The sequence below is a fragment of the Thermobia domestica genome, chromosome 13 (genome assembly GCF_964235325.1).
Source record: "Thermobia domestica chromosome 13, izTheDome1.hap1.1, whole genome shotgun sequence".
NCBI classification, from domain to species: domain Eukaryota; kingdom Metazoa; phylum Arthropoda; class Insecta; order Zygentoma; family Lepismatidae; genus Thermobia; species Thermobia domestica.
Genome location: NC_137466.1, coordinates 48,340,603 through 48,354,926, shown reverse-complemented (window position 1 = coordinate 48,354,926; position 14,324 = coordinate 48,340,603). Strand labels below are relative to the sequence as shown.

Sequence of the window (14,324 nt, the reverse complement as noted above, 5' to 3'; positions counted from 1 at the left end):
CGCCATCTTGTAATTGTCTGTCTCGAAGAACAAGGAGGACATATTGATCACCTTCTTCAAGACAGCATTATGTTGATCACGGTAAGTACGATACCTCTTGTTTTTACAGTACACTGGGCCTCATCTTCCGTACGTGTTTAGTACGATTTGGACGTATCATCACTAAGAGTGTTTAACAGTTTGTTTGTAGCTCCCATGCGCCGCCACTGTTCCGTAGTACGTGCGCATAATTGGATTCTTCGGATGGGGTTTCCTTTGATATCTTTTGACCCGACATTCCAATTTTCCTCCGTTACAAAGATACTTTATTCCTACATTCCGCCTCCAATAGTGTCCCTACAGCGTAGCCATTGTTGCCTTTGTTCATTAACATTTGTTGCTGCATGTTCCAAGTAACATCCACTCCTACAATTTTTCAGTGTAAATTGTTCACTTTTCTCCACGTTTTATTCACTTCCTTTGTGCCCCCTCTAGCACCGCCACTGTTTCGCCATCACTTATGCATAATTTTATTCTTCGGATGGGGTTTCCTTTGATATCTTTTGAACCGACATTCGTATTTCTCTCCGTTCTTGCGATATTGCAAATTGCCGCCTCGGAAGGTGACATTTCAGACACCTCTAGCGTCCAAACGAAGCCCCATTCACCCAATGTTCATATGACATTTTTTGCTTGTTTTAACCTGTAGATTCATCTCCCGAATTTTCCGTCATTGATGCACGACCACTCTGTATATACTTAACTTTCGAAAATGTTATAGTTGAACAAATATTAAAATTTGAGAGTTAACTATACAGTTTGGCTATAAATCATTTATCACACTGTTAATTCTCGTCTTTGCTAGTATTATAATGAAAACCATGACGAGAGCATAGTTCAGTATGTTTTATTTTAAGGGACGCAGTGGCTCAGTGGTAGAGCGTTCACCTCTGGTACATGGGTTCCTTGGTTCAATCCCAACTCGCGCCAAGTGAGCTTTGTGGCGGACAAACACCGTGTGTGTGTGGATTTTCTCGGAGTTAACTTGTTTCCTCACACTTTCTTTGTTGCACCATTTCATTCATTTTTCATCATCACCCCATCTTCTTTAGCCTAGATGGCATAACCATGGGACATAAAACTTAAATATTTCATTTTCGTTTTATTTCAATACATGGCATGTTATCGTACAAGATCAACTTTTATTTTTACAATAAAAAAAAAAAAAAAAAAAAAAAACAAGTTTCTCAATTTTCCGAAAACTATTCATCAAGGTCTACACTCACCAATATAATTTTCTTACCTCAATGAGATCTATGAACGGATTCGTGTAAAGCATTTGGATATTTTTTTTTCGTTATATTCCAATATAAATATAGACTATATTTTCTTACCAAACTAAACTTTAAAACATTTAAAATGTTGCTATTGATCTCCTTGTGCGTTAATTTGTATTACCGAGAAATATTTTATTTTGTATATTTTACGAAATTTAAACTAGCGGCAGTGATTTTATTACAAAAATATATCAATTTGAATGAAATTCGATACACTGTACTTATATTTCTGTTTCGAATGCTTTTCTCCCCAGTTACAAATTTACCATTGAAACCAAAAGACGAAATATGTATAGGTATACAGCAGAGAGACAATGCGTGGTAGTATGGAGGGGGAAGGGGAAATAATTACCTATCGCTATATCTAGGCAGATGATGCAGTTATGTAACTTTGCCTCGTGCACAGATATTGAATATGAACATAACTAATCCCACGAAATTAATTTTCCATGCGTTACGCTATGGTTTTCAGGATGAAATAACTTCATCTCAGCTGCTGCAACAGGTTGTTCAATATACATACATAGGGAAACAAGGTAGAAAAAACGAGGAGAATGGGGTAAACAAATGAGGGAAGAGCAGAACAGGGAGTTTCGATCATCCTACAAATAAACTCCACTTCCCCCTTCTCTTTCCTTTTAGAACAGACACAAATACAAACACAAAATTTCAGCGCAGAACAGAAAACACAAAGCAAGCTGTTGCATGTAACGAGCTGAAGAAACATGTTATTACTTGCTTTAATAAGCAGACAAGACGCTTTATTGTATAGTTTCAATTAAAAAAAAAAAAAAAGTAGATACAAGATGATTCGTAACAACAAGCTATTATTCTGGAGAAAATATGACAATGGTAGATTGTAATTAGTATTAAAAGATTTATCGTTTCTTTCTAACATCGTGGTAAGAGTAAACTTTAGGAACAAATATGACTGCCTTAACTGTACCTAGGTATAAAAATTCCTCAGAATATTGGTTACTTCATTTAATCCAACACACACATACAAAAAAAAAAACTTCATTATGTATGTTGCTAGGACGTGAAAGCGTAATAATTGTATAAGATTTGTATCAAGTAATCCTTTTCATTATGGAGTTATTTATTACCACAAAGAGAGACTTTGAGAGAAGATTGCAAAGTCAGTATATCGTTTGCTGTGCTCATTGACAGAGATTCACAAATAAGCATAAAGAATAAATGGATAAGAAGGATAAACTAAAGAAGAATAAACCGCAATCAGTTGAAGACACTGTGCACTCCCAGTATCAAGAAACATTTCAAGCGTATGAAATAAAAATGTAGAAACAATTCACTGTCAGATACTTAGTGTCAGAACAATCAGATAGTGTTGCCAAAATGTTCACACACAAAGTTGCTAAACGACAGGCGAAAAGACCAATTTGAGGTGAAAAGTAGCTAGAAATTATTCGTGATATTCCTTGTCCATATGCACTATTTTAAGCTTTCAGATGTGATTTATTGGTACTACTCAACATGTTTTCAAACAATGTCAAGTTGAGCTGATTTTGAGTTTAACGTCCCGTTCAACAGCGATGCTATATGAGACGTGGACCTACTGATAAACGTGGAATCCGAACCACATGAGCTCCCGCCGGGAATCGAACTCGGGTCTCTCACGACAAAGGCGCGTACGCTAACCGCTTAGCCACGGAGGGGCTCTCAAACAAGGTCAATGTATACTATTACTACTACTACTACACAATATATTCTAGTGATATCTATCTAGAGGCTGAAATCTACCCTTGAATTCTGAGTTCGTTGCCTGTTTTCTATATTTCATTTTTTTTTTTAACATCATACGTTTATGCTCCGAGGCTAAGGGAGACGATGATAATGAGTTGAGTTGATTTTGAGTTTAACATCTCTTTCAGCAGCGAGGATATACGAGACGGGAACTACTGATTAACATGGAATCTTAACCACATGAGCTCCCGGCCGGAATCGAGCCCGGATCTCCCACACCAAAGGCACGGACGCTGAGACAATAATAATAAGATGAGTGATAATGGCATATCGGTAATGCTGTTGTATTATTTGTGTCTCTCAACGAAAGATTTGCAAAGTATTCAATATTGAAGATTTGAATTGATTTCTATTAAGGGACAAAGGGTGACAGAGAAAAAACCGGGATTGTGGAAGAATGGTAAAGTTGTTTACTTGCCCAACTCCTCGTCACATCCGCTGATTAAAAAGAGAAATAAAGGTATATCAACACTGCTATGAACCCGAAGTGCTTGATTATAGAAGGGCAAGTTATTCTCACGGCAAAACTCACTAGATTTGTAAGTCGAAAAATCACCAAAAAAGTTGCCAATCAGAAACGTATTTTCTTGTTGCTATCTTGGAAGTGAATCCCCTAGATTTCACTCAAATTGACAACATTGCTGTCAGATGATTATGTTCAGGAAGCCGTAAGAAAGGGGATAAATCAGAAGAAAACATCACCGTAGCACAGTCAAGTACAAAAAGAATACACGAATGAACAACAAAGAAGAAGCAGGAACACTAACTAAGAATACACTAAGATCACATACTATTAACCACAAATGGACCAACTCCATCTGACACTTCGCCACACACACTAACGTAGGTCTTTAAAATATAGATTTCAAAAAGAATTCCTTACATAAATAATAGTAGAAATTTCTTGTTGCTTCGGAACAGGATGCTGACCGCTCTGGATTCTTCAAATCTTTTCACCAGTTTATCTAGAGTATGTGGCATATATCCTGTCATTTTGAGCACTAAAATCTCCTCAACGCTGAAAATCTTTTTATCAGTGAAAAGGATTCGATGGTGCCCATTTGCTACGTAACACTTAAGAAAGGAGCCTATAGCGCTTCAGTTTATTTACCAGGAGTTGTCTTTTGCGTTGTTTGCAAATATGGAGTTCCAAGTCACTGCTTAACGTGCAAACACATTGACATTAGTGCGGTAAATGATTTTTTAAAATTAATTTGCAGCTTCTGGAAGGTTTTGAAAATCTTCTCTGGTGATTTGCCTACCTTGTGCAACCCTATGACGGCCACACGAATTTCATACTCGCCCCATTCCATCTTTAACGCTTAGGCCTCGCACACACGTTACGATATACCTGTCAGGTAACCTCGCCGGTATACCGGAAAGATATAACTGTGCAAACATAAGCACACACACACGCAGTGAAATGAAATGAAATTTTTGAGTTTTATGTTCCCACGGTTATGCCGGTTAGGCTAAAGAAGACGGTAATTATGAGAAATGAATGAAATGGTGGAATGAAGAAAGTGGGAGGGAATTGAAGAACCCCGAGGAAACCCACGAACACGGTGTTTGTCTACCACAAATTTCACTTGGCGGGAACAGGGTTTGAACTCGGGACCCCATGCACCAGAGGTGAACGCTCTACCACTGAGCCATCGCGGCCCTCTCACACATGCAATGGTAAACTTAAATATTTTAACTCAGTCGTGAGATGGCGAGCAAACAAGGAGACGACGACCGACTATCACTATTCAAGGAACTAGCTGCAGCTCACCGAAACAGTGTACAGGTGTGCCAGAGTAACTCACACACACACTCAGGTCTACACGCCTGCGCAGATAGTAAGAATTGAATTTCGATTCTTCTCAGGTCACCTGCACAGGTCGCTATGCCTGTGCTGTTTGGCCTGAAGCGGCTGGCACACACGCTCCAGTTTGCCTGTACAGGTAATCCTCACTGGTATACGGGAACGTGTGTGTCGGGTCTTATAACTGACACCTCTACCTTCTTCAGCCCATCCAGCAATGACTCACTTTTCAAGAAATCGCTTTTGACGTTGCTCACTTGTACGGGCGGAAGAAGAGCCACCCTCAAAAATTGAGACAGTATTTATGGTAAGATTAGGTACTTCCGCCAGGTTGAACTAGAACAACGAACTAAATTTAAAATAATAATTTAAAAAAAAAACTACAGTTTCAACATTTATAGTTTTAAGGACGCGATCCAAATACTAGGTCCTACGCACACGGTGCTGTCCACCACAAAGTTCACTTGGCGGGAGCTGGGATCGAACCCGGGACCCCAAACACCAGAGGTAAACGCTCTACGACTGAGCCACCGCGGCCCCACGGACTAGAAGCATTTGAAAATAAAATCCTTAGACAAAAATTCGTACCCAAGAGGAACGAGAATGGGGAATGGCGGAAACTTCATAAGGAGGAACTACATAATTTATATCGTTTACCAAACATTGTTAGGATTATCAAATCTAAGAGGCTTAGCGGAACAGAATAGAAGGAAATAGGAACATTTTCAAAGTATTGACTGGAAATCTAATCGGAAAACGACCATTAGGAAGAGCTAGGCGCAGATAGGACTACAATATTAAGTGGAACTCGCAGAAATAGGAATAGTGCGTAGAACCTAGATCTAGCTGGTTGAGGATAGAAATTAGTGATGACTTTTGTGAACACAGCACTGAATATCCGGATTTCATAAGTCATAGAGTAAATATACACAGATGCTAAAGGTTAAGACTCAGATGTTGCACTTATATGTTGATCAACAACTATTTTTTTATTCTGATTTTAAGGACCCTAAGGAAAATTTCTAAGTGGCAAAAGTTCCCCGGTGGGGGGGGGAGGGAGGAGTGTCATCATTGCTTGGCCCTTGGTCTAGTTAGCGAACGCAGCATTTAGTCGAAGGGCTGTTCAAGCTTCCAAATTTATATAATTTCAGAACTTCGCATCGCAACACGGTAAATGTTTATTATTTTATACTATCTTATTTACGGGAAGAGGGAAGTAAGTTAAAATTCTTTGTGTATGCCATTTGTTTAGAATATCTTTACGAAATAACAACTGGATGCACGTAAAAACAGAAAAAAGTTTGACATTCAATATTCCAACCTATGGCCATATCCAATGATATATTATTTGTCTAATGTGCACACATGAGAGATATTTTACACTGAAACCGGTTTTATGAGCTTGTATGCGAATGGTTAACATGAGTGTGAGTTCCTATTAGTCGCTAGGGAGGAACAATAACGTGTTCCTGAAAATGGGTTATGTTTCCCGCAAAGCAACCACACGTAACATATTTTGTTCTGTGTTGTTGCCAATTACTTGCTGAAAGCTTTCAGAAGATAGAATATTATCCGTATAAAATTAATACAGTATGTACAGTTACGTTTAAAACTGATGAAATTTTTATTTCGGTAGATTCTAAACGTGAATTGTCTAATTTTAATACAATATTCTTTGTTTTAAGTAGCCCACTCTTAAAACTACATGAAATTGTTCTGCAATCAATGGTACACTTCTGGTCACAAAAAGTAAAACTGCTTTACAGAAGTCCAAAAAGTTGAACCTAGATCCTTACGTCACTTAGATCTCCTCACAAAGGAAATCTATTTTCCTTCGATTCTGTTACAGAGTAATGTGCGTATTCTGTAATAGAAATAGACCATCTTGGCATTACCTCGAAGTAAATATTCTTGTGGTAGAAGAAAACAATAATAAAATATGACAAAAAAAAAAGATAAAAGTAAAAACTGGCATACTACAAGATACGGGATCAAATCCTGTGGAAAGTACATCGTCAACAGATAGAGATGGGGTGGGTCAATGAAAATTTGAACCACAATCCACCGTGACCCACGACCCACCATGACCCACTACGACCTATTGTGACCCATTCCAACCCAGCAAACCCATCGTCATCAACACTGACCCGTGATCCACACCCTCGATTCTACTGACTAAAGAGTTTACGCTTGCAATAAAACTAGGCTGTGAAATTCTCAATAATCGGAGTTTAAATTTCTACGATCAATCGCTCAAATACCGCTCTGTTACAATAACGGTGGATCTGACCTTTACGATATAAAATGGTAAAGTGTTTGTCATGAGCCGAATTAGAATGAATTTCAATTAAAATATCATGGTATAACTATTTCCTTGTTGAATTATGGACACTCTTCAGTGGAAGAAAGGATGAAATTTAAAAGTCCCAAACCAAAGTAAGTAGACCAACGTAAAGGAAAAAAATTGTCCATATAATTAAGTGTACATTACAAACTTAAAATCTACATGTAATTAAGCTTACAAATTTTATGTCTATTTTTCTCACAACTTTACGGGTTGATTGCCTTGCGCTCTGAGTGCTCCATATAATAATAAAAAAACACAAATTTCAGCAATTATTGTAATAGAAAGCAGAGGATATATAAAACGAAGCACTGTATCTTTTTGTTTCTCAATTAATAATTGTTTCTTAATTTGTTTCTCAACTAACATCGATCGTTTTTGATTATTTTTACAAATTAACCCACTACCAATTTCCCATATATATATATATATAGAAAGTGTCATCCCCATAAAAGAGAATTTCAAAAACAATCATAGAACACGTTCTGTTTATTTTTAATAAAGAGTCAATATACTGAATTTCAGCTCCCTAAGTTGAACGACTAGTGAGATACTCAATTTTTTTGCAAAGATTCTGACCCCACTACTCCCTTAGGATGTATTATAATGAAATCGATAACATCCTACTTTGGATTAAAGCCTAACTATATGCCAAGTCATTTGAAAGGTACACAGGATTAACGGTCTAAGCTTTTTTTTTTTTGGTGCGAATTTTTGCTTTTATTATAGTTTTATACAACGAATAATGGTCTTACTGTGTATTTCCAAAACATGACTAATATCCCTGGAATTCAGGTTGAAAGGATCGCGTACTTTGGAACAACGATCAAAGTCCACAGGACCATCGGAAAAAACTATCTAAGTCCTCAGTTTCATAGTCCCATTGATTCAATGCAAAGACGAGTTGATACACTGGTTCATCTTCGAAAGTCACACTTTGGTCCATATGAAACATACAAAATCATAGAAACCTTTCAACTTCGAGAGCTGAAAACAGATTCATTGCCTCCACAAAAGCACGGACACCCGATAGGAATTTCCCGTGCAAAATTTGAAGACTCAATTCTTGAAGTAAGTCTGTGGACCAGAAGCACAACAGTATTTCAGTTAATTCCGAATACGTGAAAATGAGGTGGACGAAAACAGTGAATAGGTCCCAGGAAAGAAAACCCCCACAAAGAAGAGACAAGGTGAAAAATTATTTAGATGAATGTATTGTTTATTCAAGAAAGGTTCTGCATTTTTGTTCTGTAACTGTAGTTTTTATTTGTAACGGTTAATCATTGTAATCTAAATGACTGTAGGATTCAATAAAAGTGTGCATTACTGACGAATATAAAAACAGACGTAATAATTATCGAGTCAAAAATGTACTTTTTCCTGTAGTTAGCTCCTCTAAAAACTCACAGGCTGTGTATCTCGAAAGACAAGTAGTAAGTTCCATAGCTATTATTACAATTACAAATATCAATAGTCAAAAGTACCTGAAGTTCTTTTTTCGCTTAGATATAGGGCCTACTCATCTCACTAGGGAAGGTTACGGGGTGTTACTCTGTCTTCATATCGATACTATGTTCAATCGATTCCTTTTTACATATGAAATAATTATGCAAACGGAGAAATCTTCTATCACAACCGTGTTTGAAATAGAAGAATCAAAAAGTTCAAAACTGAACAGATTTAGCAGAAAATTTGAAAAAACTATTTTTGAGATAGACGTTTTATTTTTCGTATCAGGGTGTTTTGTTGGGTTCCCAGCTCAATGGTGAGGTCAAAACGTACGCATTTTGCAAGATGAGGACAGTTCTTAGGGAGGAGGTGAAGGGTAATAGCGTCTTACAACTTGAAAATTGCCTTCTGTTTGGCAGACCGGGTTGATAGGCTGACAAAATGTATTTGTCACCCCTATTCCACTGTATTTTCATTCAAATGTCACTTTCCTGTGTGGCCACCTTCAAACTGAATAATGACATTTGTCTCCGAAACTGTTGCCCGCGGAAATAATTTGAATGGGGCTCTGAACCCAGTCGGCTTCTGCTTATGCATTTTAGAAGACGGTTTTTCAATATCTCAACGTTAGCTTTTCTTTTCTTTTCTTTTTTAAAAAAATTCAACGGATTTTAATTTCGATTGTTAGAAAATAGTTGCAAATCTTTAGGGAATACTTTACGATATTCAGCAATAAATCTCGCCAAGAAACAAACAATCGGCTAGTGACGATGTATGCAAATATTTTTTTTTTCAGAATAAAAGCCATATTGTTTACAATTTTGATTGCACATCCCGCTATTTATTTTCTAAAATTTTTCCGCCTATTTTGTCACTGAATATCTTCAAATATTCCCTGAAGTTTGACCAATATTTTCGCATAATCGGCATTTCAATTCGCTGAAAAAAAATGGCAAACGATGATGTATTGAAAGACAATGAATAAGCATACGCCGACAAGGTTTGCAGTACCGCTCAGGTTATTTCCGCTGGCGCTGCGCGATCTGTTTGAAGAAACAGTTCCTCGGGACTGACTACAAATAAAATGACGATGGTGTAAATTGATATTCGTATTCACTGTCAGAGCCAAGCTGTGGTGGATAATTTATTTAGTTTAACTTCATTTTAACCTTAAACTGATTTTTATTTTCCACATGTGATACTATGTTGTAATGCGCAAAGTGCAAATTTTTTATCCTAGACAGCTGATCCGGGCAAGACAACATATTGATGACAGAGTCTTTTGAGAAAATAGTGGTCGCACTCCTACTTACGAAATGCAAGAGCATCGCAATATAAATTATCACAAAATTAATTATGAATAACACAATGTTTTTTATTGAATTTCTCACGTCTTATAAAGCGTTTCGGAAACACATGTCTTTGTTCAATTTGAAGGTGGCTATACAGGAACGTGATATTTCAAAGACAATATACTTGAATAGGGGTAGCAAATACATTTTATTAGCTTATCGACACGGTGTGCCCAACAGGAGGCAATTTGCAAGTTGTAAGACGCTATTACCCTTCACCTCCTCCCTAAGAACTGCCTTCACCTTGCAAAATGCGTACGTTTTGATACCATTGTGCTGGACACCCAAGAAAACACTTCAATACGAAAAATAAAACGTCTATCTCAAAAATAGTTTCTTCAAATTTTCTGCTAAATCTGTTCAGTTTTGAACTCTTGATCCTTGTATTTTAAACATGCTTGCGATCGAGGATTTCTCAGTTTGTGAAATTGTTTCATATGTAAAAAGGAGTCAATTGAGCATATCGTCGATACAAAGTCAGAATAATACCCCGAGACCTTTCCTAGTCAGATAAATAAACAGAAACAAATGAGAAAGAAAGAGAAATGGAAGTCTGGGAAGTAAAATGTAGACACATTTAACAGGGTTCAGAAGATGCTGTCTACAATGCACTGACCAGAGTGAGTCGGTGGGCCACAATGGGTCATGGTGGGTCGGTGGATCAGAGTGGGTCACGGTGGGTAGTGGGTCGCAGAAGGTCACATCCTGTTAGTTCAGGACCTACTGACCCGCTCAGAAATCTTGACCCATTTGACCCACGGACCCATTTCATCTCTGAACAGTAACAAAAACAAACGGAAAAGTCTAATAATAGTCACACACTCTTGATTTAGTAAATAATGCAATGGAGTTTCATGCTAATGTTTATTTTTAATATGAGTTCGAATCCTGGCTAGACAAGTTTATTTTGTAAATAAAGGATTTGTATTTTCGACAAAGAACACTCATGTTTGAATGCAAGATAGTTATAAATATATATCACAGCTATATAATACAGTACGTTAGAATTTAAATGTATATTGCAAGGATCCCCACATCACAACAGATGCACGTGTCAACCCAACACGTGCTATTATTTATAAACATCCTAGCAGACAGCAAGCCAACACGGAGGACATCGAGGAACGCCGAAAGCAGACGGACCTCACGGAAGGACTCGAGGAGGACAAATAAAAGGAGGACCACCGAGAGACCCAGCATCAGTCGACCAGCTGATCGCCTAACCTTTACCTTCATATGTCGCTGTGGACTAGGAGCACCTCTTCCTTACCCTATGTCGCAATGGGCTAGGGATCCATCTTAAACTTATAATCCAAGCCTAACCTACAACCTGCTAAAGTGTTCTGGAAACTGCCATGAGTGGAAGGGGCACCCGGCAAAACATTTAGTATCCCTTCACTTGGTCATTGAGGAAGAGACATTGAATTAGAGACATTTGTAGTTATTATTATATTATATTTTGTAATAAAATTTGGTTAAGAGGAAAACCAAACTCTCATTTGACTCTACCAAACATTACAATATATATTAAACAACTCCTCCTCCTCTTGTTTCTAATGCTTACTCCGACGTGAGAAATCTATATCCGATTCCCGGCAGGAGCTCATGCGATTCGAATTCCACGTTAAACAATATGTCGAGGTCTTAAGTAACTTCGGTCTTGAAAGCGACGCTAAACCCCAATAAAATAAAGGCTAATGTTTACTTTTGAACAGTAAGCAATATGAAAAGATTTTCATCCTTGAAACTAATTCTTTAATAATTCGCGCAAGCAGGGTGTCATTTCTGGAAGACTGGCGGGCAATTCCTCATCCTCGTGAGTTTGAGACGTATATAGAATTTAGTCAATTCTATAATAACATAGGGCTACTATTGAACAAGAATTTTAGGAATGATCCAAAAAAATGGATCAAAAGATTGCGATATTGACCAATAATTAGATGTTGGTTCAGCAGCCACAAAATTTTTGAACAGCCTCTATCAAAACTGAATTAAGTGGTAATTTTGGTTTGAATGCACTATATACAATTCTCCAGATATAAGACGCACAAGAAAACGTTTGGTTGAATGAAATATATTGGATTTTTTGGATGAGGGACCACAAAAATTTTGAATTGGACCCTAAATCGAGATTTCATATTTTTTGTGAAATAAGTCATGCCGAGTTACTGAGTTAAATGGTAGGTTTGGTTTGGCTACAGTATATGTGGTTCTCCAGATATAAGGCCTACAAGAAAATTTATAATTTAATGAAAAAACATTGGATTTTTTGGATCAGGGCCCACAAAAATTTTTAATGGCCCCTAAACCGAGTTTTCGTATTTTTTGTGGAATAGGCACACCATACTGAGTTAAGTGCTAATTTTGGTTTGGCTACACTATATGTAGTTCTCCAGATATAAGACCTACAAAAAATTTCTGTCTGAAATATATTGGATCTTTTGATCCAAAAATGAGAAAATATGTATGTCGAAGAGTCTCCCCCCTTTAAGCAAAACCTGAAATAACTACTACAGGCAATGAGGATCATTGTGTAACAAAATAAATGGTCGCTAAACTTTATTAACACGAACAAGAGTGTCTTTTCTACGTACAGGAAGATATAATAAGAATAAAACCGGAAATTTGAATAGTGTAGAAATTGTCCTTCTCTTTCCCTTCAAGTATGAATTTTAAGAAATACTGAATCACATATTTTTAATGAGTAGATTGTGTACCGCAGAGCACATTTCCAATTTGAGTAAATTCCAATATTGACCATTTTCGGAGTACAGAAAGATAAATTTAAGTACTTCTTGGATCAAAAGATTCAATATATTCCAGACAGAAATTTTTGTAGGCCTTATATCTGGAGAACTATATATAGTGTAGCCAAACCAAACCTACCACTTAACTCAGTATGATGTGCTTTATTCCGTAAAAAAATACAAAAACTCGATCTAGTGGCCATTCAAAATTTTTGTGGGCCCTGATCCAAAAAATCCAATATTTTTCATTCAATTATAAATCTTCTTGTAGGCCTTATATCTGGAAAACTACATATACTGTAGCCAAACCAAACCTACCACTTAACTCAGTATGGTGCTCTTATTCTGTAAAATATACGGAAACTCGATTTATCTAGAGGCCGTTCAAAAATTTTGTGGCTCCTGACCCAACATCTAATTACTGGCCAAGATCGCAATCTTTTGATCCATTTTTTGGATCATTCCTAAAATTCTTGTTAAATTTCTCTCTTTTCTTGCTTAGAGAGGAGTTTCCGAAAAGTGTGTTCTTGCTTTTAATTAAGAGTTTATATGTCGAATTTTACACTTCCAATTTGAGCATGCTTAGATTGGTCATTTTCTGAACAAAGCAAAGGAAATTTGGATATCGTAGAAATGAATTACTTAATACCCTAAGAACTGGAACTTCTAGAAACAATAAAACACACATTTCATTATTTTTAATTTAATTATTATATTTAAATTTCACATCTCCATGGTAAACGAATCCTTACATTCAGCACTTCCAAAATAAATGAAAGAAATGAAAATTTGTATATGGAAATGATCCCTTTAGAAGCGGATTTTTTTTTTGAAACAGTGAAACATATTTCATTACTTTGAATTAAAAGTTGATACGCAAGATCCACACCTTCAACTTAAGTGCATCTATAATTTTCTGAATAAAGAAAGAGAAGTTTGAATATTAGAGAAACGATATGTCTTTTCTCCTTGGAAGTGAAGTTTCGAAAACGATGAAACACAGATTTCCTTGTTTTTTGTAATGAAAAATCTTTCTCCTTTCAGAGATGTTTGAATGTCCTTCAAGTTCCCTTGATTTATCAAAATGCGATTATTTATCCTATGAGCTATTTGAAGCATATCACCTACTATCACCGACGCCATACTATTAGGGAAACGCGGTGTTTATTATTATTATTATTATTATTATTATTAGATAATTTACAACAATTATCTGTAAAATTCACTTCGCTGATTCAAATAAGCTGGAAGGATTCGTTGATCTATTTAAATTTTAAAGAGACGGGACACTAAATACTCATAAGATACGTCGAACGGTTCTAGGACTTACGTATAAAGTAGGGATGGCCAAAATTTTCCGGAATCCGGATTCCGGAAATTTTGTTTTCCGGAATCGGAAAATTTACTTTCCGGATTTCGGAAAAATTCCGGAATTCGGAAAAATTCCGGAATTCAGAAAAATTCCGGATTTCGGAAAAATTCCGGAATTCAGAAAAAATCCGGATTTCGGAAGAATTCCGGAATTCAGAAAAATTCCGGAATTCG

At 36.7% G+C, this 14,324-nt stretch overlaps 1 protein-coding gene across 3 annotated transcripts in view; it reads right to left on the bottom strand.

Annotated features, from left to right (window-relative positions):
* The window catches only part of LOC145668129 (atrial natriuretic peptide receptor 1), a 2,711,550-nt gene that overhangs the window by 636,571 nt on the left and 2,060,655 nt on the right, over positions 1-14,324 (bottom strand). The window lies entirely within an intron of this gene.